Source organism: Uloborus diversus, chromosome 3 (genome assembly GCF_026930045.1).
Source record: "Uloborus diversus isolate 005 chromosome 3, Udiv.v.3.1, whole genome shotgun sequence".
Lineage (NCBI taxonomy): Eukaryota > Metazoa > Arthropoda > Arachnida > Araneae > Uloboridae > Uloborus > Uloborus diversus.
The window spans coordinates 15,450,099-15,459,359 of NC_072733.1; positions in this window are offsets into that span (position 1 = coordinate 15,450,099).

Sequence of the window (9,261 nt, forward strand, 5' to 3'; positions counted from 1 at the left end):
ATTTTGCGAATAAACTAATAAATAAATATTTTAGAACAAAAATCCGGTTACTTTTTGGTCCCCCCTCGTATATATGGCTGGGTCAAAAATACCTTGAATGACTGAATCGGTACAAATCTAGCTTTCATATCTGGCGCGTGGGGTCGTTTTTATGATATTCACTCATATCCAAAATTAAGGTAACAAGCTTAAAATCTGCGAAAACGGAAAAACTTTTCACTGTGTCGCCATGAAATTTGGCATAGAGGTATATTACAATGGGAAAAAGAACATAGAAACATAACAACACGGAAAAGATTTTAATTGGGAATTAAAAAACATGGTACATCAAAAAGTGTCAAATTATGAAACATAGAAAACTCATTTATAACTTGAAAAGCCTGTCTAATATGGATTGTGACCATAACTGAATAACTTCTTTGAGTCCTATCCTCAGTGAAATCTACATGGACTTTTTTCAACAGAAATTGTTTCACTTATTTGACTTTCCACTCTGGCTTAGATATGTTGATGACACTTTCACCCTCTTAGATTGCACTGTTGATTTTGTTCCGTCTATCATTGATCCAATTAACTCCGTCTATTCTAATATTCAGTTTACTGCTGAGATTGAAAACAATAATTCTTTGCCCTTTTTGGATGTTTTAATCTCGAAGAACAATAATAAGTTTTCTACTACCGTTTACCGAAAACCATTTGCTGTCTGTCTTCCCCCACACTCTCGTTCATGCCACCCGGAGAAGCAAAAAATGTCTGCTTTTTATACTTTTGTCAACCGAGCCATCTCCATATGTTCTGATCAGACCCTTCTCAACAAATGAACTCAATTTTTTGAAAGCCGTGGCTCTGGACAGGGGTTATCCTCTTTAGGTCATCGACAGGGCTTTTTGCAAACTTTCAACCCGGAATAAAACCTCCAACATACGTAGTTTTTCTTCTACAAATTTTGTGGTTTTACCGTTTTATCCACACATTTCTTTTCGTATTTCTAGAATTCTCCGTAAATTTGACTTTCGCGTAATTTACAGACCCATAAATAAACTTTCTTTTTTCCAAACTGAATGACCCAATCCAACCACTTGATCATTGGGGCATATATCACATTCCTTGTCAATGTAATATCGGTTACGTGAGACAGACAAGACGTTCACTTAAATTTCGTTTGAAAAAACATGAAAAGCACGTTAAAAAACAGGAACTGAACAAATCTTCAATTGCTAAACATTGTTGGGACACAGGGCACAATTTTCTCTTTTCGGAAGCCAGGATCAGTTGCAGACCTACAACAGTAGGTGAATTAGATTTTCTGGAATCCTTTTACATTCATAAAAACTTAAATAATCTTTGCAATGAGTCTTTTGCTGTTCCGCATTTTTCTCCAATCTTATTCAATCTTACATGTTAGAATACGTCATATTTTGCCTCAGCACTCGCTGATAGCTGATTGGTCAATGTTTATCTGGTTACGCAATTTAAACTCTCCCTTGACCTTGATTCATCCATTTGTACATTTCGCACTGAGGAAGGAGGCTATTGCCTCCGAAACATGTCTGCGTTTTTCTAAACTTTTTATCCTTTTTGTGCTTTTAAACGTTGTTCCATTTTTATCCAATTTGTATTGTATTGTAAGAAAATTCCGAAACGTCAGCTTACTTTCGGGCAACTTTCAGGGATTTTATGGGTTTTCACTAGTTTCCTAGGAAAATAAAGTATATTTGTAAAAAGGTTTTCTAAATCGCTGCAAGTTTCTTGACTGCAGAGTTTTCGTTATCGTTGAAAGCCTTTTAAGTTGCCAGTTGCGAAACTATTTTCAGCTTCTTTATTAGGTGTTCCGCATTCAGCTCAGTTACGGCCTTTCCAGATCAGACGAATCTTAAACAGGAAAGAAATGCAGTTTCTTAGTTAATTCAGCTTTAGCAAGAAATTCAGACTAATAAGTTGATTCGGTTTTTGCTTGCAATTCTGCCTTAGCTTGGGCATGTTTGATTTGGGAACTTTCCTGGCAAATCAGGAAGATGCCAAGTTATTCTTATTACTATAAACGTATCAAAGTTTTCTATGAAGTTTCCTAATTTATTGTAGAAACATGACTGAGAAGGACATTGGGAAGTTTCTGCAATCTTAAGAAAGATTACAGGTTAATTTTAGGAAGGTTACTGACTTTTAGCAGAAAATTTTCCTGTTTTTTTTTTTTTTTTTTTTTGCTATATATATTACTGTTAGAAATTAGACACATTAACTGAAATTATTTCGGGTTTATTTTCTGCATTGTACGAATTATAAGTTTGTCAGGGTTATGAATGTGTATCGCGTCCTGCTTTATGGGATGCATTTGTAACAAATAAAAATCCTTAGTATCTATTTTACACACTTTCACTAAATTAACCCTCATCTTACTTTTAAAGATTCAGCGTATACCCTCTTAAATTTCAACTAATGTACAGTATACCTTCTGTGTTTTTTTTTTTTTTTTTTTTTTGTTAATTCAGCACTACGTTTAGTGAAGTTGAATGTTTTCGAATGTAATGAATCTCTAATGACTTTCTGACTAAACTAAGATATTAAGTTGTAACTTGTACTATCCCATCAGAGCCTATTTAGTCAGATGAACTTTTGCTACTTTTAACATTAAAGAGATCTTAATACATTATGATCTCGAAATTAATGCAGAAGACATGAAGTTAGTCTTCGCTAATAATTGAATTTCGAATGCATGTTAATATTTTGTCTACGTTAACTTATTCCATATTTCACTTATTGATGCAAATAATGAACTTGGGTAAGATTAACTATCTGAAGATTGATTAGTGAAGTCTTAGATTTATTATTCTATAAACTACTGCTTACAATAGAATGTCTAATTACGTAGTTCGGGCATGTTACTCGAAACAAAAGAACATAATATGTGTATTGATTTTTAAAGAATTAGATGACCCAAAATAGTTGAAAGAAATTGTTTTTCCTCTAGAACAAACTGTTTGTCATTAATGCTCAACATTTTCCATGTTTCGCATTGTCCACCCTGTTACAGCCGCATCGACTTTGAATTCTACAGTTAACAAACAGGATGAGTCTCATTCTTTTTTTTTTCCTAGTAGCTATTTGGAACTGTTGAATGTCCACTCTGTTTATGATAAAAAATAAATGGCTTTTGGGTTTAAATTTGCGGATACAATAAGGTTTTATAACTAATATTTCGTTTAATGCTTTTTGTGTAATTGTAACTGTTTTATGATTAGGACGATATTTTCAAAGGTTTATTTTTCATTTTACGAAGCATTCAGTACATTTGAAAACATTTTATATTGCTTATAAACAAACCAGTCATACCTTATTGTACAGAAATAAATGGAAAATCCGTTAAAAGAATGCTATTAGTTGCCGTACATTATTGTTACTGATAAACGGGAGGTAACTGTGCCGGTTATGTTGTACTATTTTCGTGAGAATGACCCATATTCCTTCTGCATAGAAAGACATCAATATTTTTTGAAGTTATGCTTCTTATGGGAGGTTTTCGGTCGGAGTGAACTGAGAAAAAACGACATAAGAAAGCGTTACACCTTTAAACGGAAAAGCGCAAAGCATTGTTTATTTAAAATCATTTAAGAATTCAATTGTAGCGAAGATCCGTGGCGCAAACAGCTAGTGCGCCCGGCTCTTATATGATGCCCATTCGGGAGAGTAATATGCTTTTCAATTTTTTGAAAACAAAAAAAAGTGGCTGTCAATGAGTGACCGACAGAAGCTATGCTATTATGGAATTAAACAAGCTCATAGTGTTGAAATAGATAACGTTGGATTGATAAGTTTAACTTCAGTTACTGAAACTTAATTCAATATATGTTGTTTCAATATATCTTCAATATTATAAACTTATGTTATGCAATAAAGGCGTAGTTTTTGTCGGACAGTAACGCGACTGCCACTTTTCTATTCGTATTTTTTATATGTGTTCCTCTGCGAGAAATGATAAGTAAGATTTCTATTAATGAGAATCAGTTTTGTTGTTGCATAAAATCTCGATGCTCATTTGCTATTGGAAAAACCGGGAACTGTTTTCGATTGCATTAGAAATCAACCCCAGTTCTTCTTTATGAGCAAGAACTGAATATTATATTCAGGGTTGCCAGACGTCCCGGATTTCAAGGAACAGTCCCGTATTTTGAAAAATTGTTCCGCGTCCCGAGGAACTTCCATACGGGACGGCTTAGGTCCCGTATTCAACCTTATTACAATATTTTACAAAACGAGGCATTATTTTAAGGAAAAAAATTTAGTAAAGCAAAAAATGTGAAAAAAAGAGCAAAAAGAAAATCATGTGGCAGCGAACACAAAAATTATTTTCGTTTCAATTTGGTTTTTGTTTTGGCATGGGCGGCAGACCAATGACTACTTCCTCTTAGCTCATTAACTAATGTTGGAAATATACCCCTGCGCATGCGTCGGCAATCGCAATGAAAACGATTTTTATACTTTGATCGGCGACATTTTGTAAAGTTTAATGCTTTGATATGATTGAATTTCTCAAATTTTTGATAAAGAAACATTCTACGTCGAAAAGCACCCCTTAAAAATACACCATATCCAGTAATTGCCCTCAACCTTAAAAAATATCCCCCCCCCCCCCGCTTTCCCGCTTTCACTCTTAGAAGCCTGTCCCGTATTTACTGTTCTCAAATCTGGCCACCCTGATTGTCTGAGGAGGATAGAGATAAGAACAAGACTTGACTATGCAACTGGGCTACAAGACTGGGCTTTGCATGAGATCCTCCAACACGACGATTTGAGAATAGTGTAAGATTTATCTATCGTTACCCGAAGCAGTCAATACAATATTTTTAAAAAAAACTTTATATTGCTTGTGAACAAACCATTGATACTTTATCGTACAGAAATGAATGGAAATTCAATTTTTAAAAAATGCAATTAGTTGAGATAAATTATTTAAATTGATAAACGGGGTTGAACAGTATCGATCATTTGTACTATTTTCGTGAGAAGGACCCGTATATTCTTTCTGCATTGATATAGAATGACAATAATGTTTTTTCGTATTTTCTAAGTGTGTCCCTCTGCTAGAAATGATAAGTAAGATTTCTATTGATGAGAATAAGTTTTGTTGTTGAATAAAATCTCTTTGCTCATTTGCTGTTGGAAAAACCCGGAAACTGTTTTCGATTACGGTAGAAATCAACTCCAGTTCTTCTTTATGAGCAAGAATTGAATTTTATACTCTTTGAATAGAGTAGAGATAAGAACAAAGACATGACTTAATGGCTTTGCCCGAGATCCTCAAATGAAGGTACCCTTTTCAGAGGAAAACATTTAGTGAAAAGCTGTGCTCTGTCTCGAAAGAATATTAAACATTGAGATCTTTTGCTTGATATCACAAAACTTTAGTCTTATCGGAATTGGGAAAAGTTTTTTGCTGAAAAATTTGTGGCACTCGTTGATTATGTTTCAAGGCTTGTAAAAATACTAATACTTGTAGAATAAGGTATAACCTTGAAAAACACAAAATGTTTTTAGGTTTATTTGGTTTTTAGAGCCTTTAAACGGGATATTTAATTTCAGTGGTGTCCTGTTTTATTTAAAAGAAACAGGAGAGATTTATTTGAAAAATCTTACTCAATACTATAATTAAATTCTTAAAGAACTGATATCTGACTTTAATATACAGTCATGCAAAGTTTAAGGAACGCGAATGAGGTGGCTTAGTAATACATATGCTCATATAAAAATATATTGTATGAAACAGCCTTCTAGGAAATTTTAAATTTTGATGCATGTTCTTTGTCTAGAGACACAGTAAAAACAGCATAGGTGCAGCTGAAGAAAAACTATTTGGACTGAAGTTTTACTTAAAATTCGAAATCATGTGTTGTATTTTGCGAAGCGAACCGAAGAGTTTTAACCTCTCTGCGAGCACTGCTGATTTTAGTCAGCATGGATGACAAATGCTATAGTCTGTCTCTGATGTTTTGAAGCTTGACTTTGAAATTGCTTATTTTTCTTAGTGAGTTTGGTGAAAGAGAGAGATGTTATTGGCACTCATTTGAGATAGGTTATTTTCCCAATAATATTGAGGCGGGTTTGTTTGGGCTCAAAACTTCGCTGCCAAAACGTCGCCGGACAAAACTTAGTGGCCAAAACTTCGCCGATCCATTACTTCGCGTAGTCAAAACTTCGGGTGGACAAAACTTCGCGTGGACAAAACTTCGCCGATTCATAATTTCGCTTGTCTAAAACTTTACCTATCCAGAACTTCGCAACTTCAAGCATTCATAATAATGAACTTCCATGAATACTATATCATGTAAACTTAGCAAACAACACTGTAAAAACGATTTAGAAACGTTCCTGGAAAATAATAGGCAACTGATGTGCCCAATTTCTTCCAGTAACATATCTTGGAAAACCAGGAACGTTTCCCGCTAAAATACAGTAACATTTCTGAAATTAACCTTGAAACTTTCTGAAGAAATGCGAAATCTCCCCTGTTAAAGCTAGTCATGTCTCTAGAACCTTCTCGAAGGATTACGTTGGTTTAGTGTTATTGATTAGAATCTTCCTGATTTATCAAGAAGGATCCATAAAAACTAGAGCGACCACGGCCAAAGCTATGCAAGAAGGAACCTACCATATCTCTTGCCTGCAATTCCTGCCTTGCAAATCTGCAGCTATCCGTTGACTTTTTCGCTCTCATTAGGAGCTTAGTCAACCTGGCCTGCCTTGCAAATCTGCAGCTATCCGCTGACTTTTTCGCTCTCATTAGGAGCTTAGTCAACCTGGACGGGCCGTAAGCAACCCTAGGCCGATACACTTAATAAACACGCTCATTCAATCTTTAAACTGGTTGCTAAAAATATTTTTCACAAGAGTGAAAAGTCTGCACGCGTGCAATCTGTAGCGATTCAGGAAGCTTTTTTCTGAAGATACTTGTTTTTACGGGGAAATAGGTGAAAACGTGTGAAATCCCGAGACGTTCCACGGAAATAATCAGTAATGTTTCAGAATTTTTTTACAGTGAAGTAAAAATGCGTCTTTTTTTTGGGCGGGGGTATTGTTCAATAATTTCTAGGAACGCATTAGACACACACTGTATAAAAAACAAATTTTTCATAGTGAATTATTTGAATGCAAGTTAATTGTGTAAATCCTAAATGGATTTAAGTATAGCAAGTTAATGAAGTAATAAATTGATATAAATTTGAAGTTAAAATTCAGATTAATCGATTACTTTTCCAAAAACGATTAATTGGTTTTATAATAAGAATTTAATGTTCTATAGATAACTAACTGAAAAAATTTTTGATGCTTAAAAATTTTGTGTATTTCATTTTAAATTTTTATCATTTATTTTTAATTCTAATTTAAAACTACACTCCTGTTTGTGAAAATTGCTACACCACGAAGGACTTACGCGAGTGAGCTGAAAATTGCAGGAAATGTAAAGTAGGCATGATATGCAAATGATTAGAATTGCAGACCGGTAGTGCATGCGTATGCTGAGCAGTGCCCTCTGAACGGCGGATCGAACCGAATATAAATAGCGAGGCGTGTATGATTATCGGTGGTTATATGCTAGAGTAAACGTTAACTGAATCTTAACTATGCCTCTTCGACGCAAGAAAGCGGAATTTGAGCAAATTTGGGAGTTTGGACGAGGCAGAATCGTCAGCCTTCGTGAAGCTGGATTGTATTATCGTGCCGTAGCCGCTCGTGTGCAGCGTAACAGCAGCAATCATGCGTGTTTGGAAGCAGTGGACGGACTAGGGTCGGACAGCTCGGAAATCCGGGAGTGGGCGTCCTGGTGCGTATGGCGTGACGGACCGCACAGCTTCTTCTAGACAATTGGCAGCACAGTGGTCAACAGCTACAAGTGTTTCATTGTGTGCTTCATCAATTCGGAGACGTCTGCTGCAGTGTAGGCTGCGTGCAAGGATCCCCTTATACAGGATTCCTCTCACGCAAAACCATCGCCGCCTGCGGCTACAATGGGCCAATGTGCATAGGAGCTGGCGTACTGATTGGCAGCAGGTCGTCTTTTCTTACGATCCCGCTTCAATTTGTGGCACCATGATGGACGAATTCGTGTCAGACGCTATGCCGGTAAACAACACATTCCGGAGTGCATTATCGAACGCCACAGCGGACTAACACCCGGAGTTATGGTCTGGGGTGCCATAGCATATCATGGACGATCACGATTGCTACGAATTGTGGGCAATTTGAACAGTACCCGATACATAAACGAAGTTTTACAGCCCCAAGCTATTCCTTTCCTGCAAGGATTGCCAGGGGCTGTATTCTAGCAGGATAATGCCCGTCCATATGTCACCAGGACTGTCAAATCCTACCTTGATTCGCAGCAGGTACAGCTTCTTCCTTGTCCTGCATATTCCCCGGAAATGTCACCGATTGAACATGTGTGGGATTTCGTTGGACGGCGTCTCGCTCGTGATCCTCGTCCTGTTGCTTCGACAGACGAACTTTGGTTGAGCATACAAACAATATGGAATACGCTTACGCAGGCAGATATTCAAACTTTGGTTCACTCCATGCCGAGTCGTGTAGCAGCTCTGGCACACAAAATACTAATTTCTATCTCTTTTTATTGGTTGTTTGGTTTAAAAATGTAATCATTTATTTGCACCATTACCACTCAACTGTATTAAATTTCATTCAACTATGATGCTTCCTTCATGGTGTTGCAATTTTCACAAACAGGGCTGTAGTTTTTCAAAATTTGAGTAAAATTCAGAAGCGATCCCCCCTCCTCCCCTCCCAACTTGCTTTCCGCGGTGTTACTCATAATTCGCTCGCCTCTCTATTCGAACAAGAAATTGAATGATCGAAAAAGATTTTTCAAAATTTTAAATCCTATTTATGCGGAGAAAATGTTCTATAATATATGTATTCATGAAAAAATAAAATTTTAATTTAAGAACTGCCACAAGAGAGATGAATTTTAGAAATTTGAGGTTTTTTCGCAATAAATAATGTTAAATAAATTTTAACATAGAGTATATAGGGATAAAGTTGGGACTTTTACCACTAGTAGTTATAATGGAATGGACTTTATAATGTGTGGTCGTTATAACGAGCGTCGACTGTTTATGTAATTTAAAGATTTTTTTCACATTAAAAATAAAATATTTTAATATTAAGAAGTTTTATTTCAGATGCGAAAAGTAATACACGCATGAAGTTTTGTTTGTGCAAAGTTTTGTACGGACGAAATTTTGACTGCGCGAT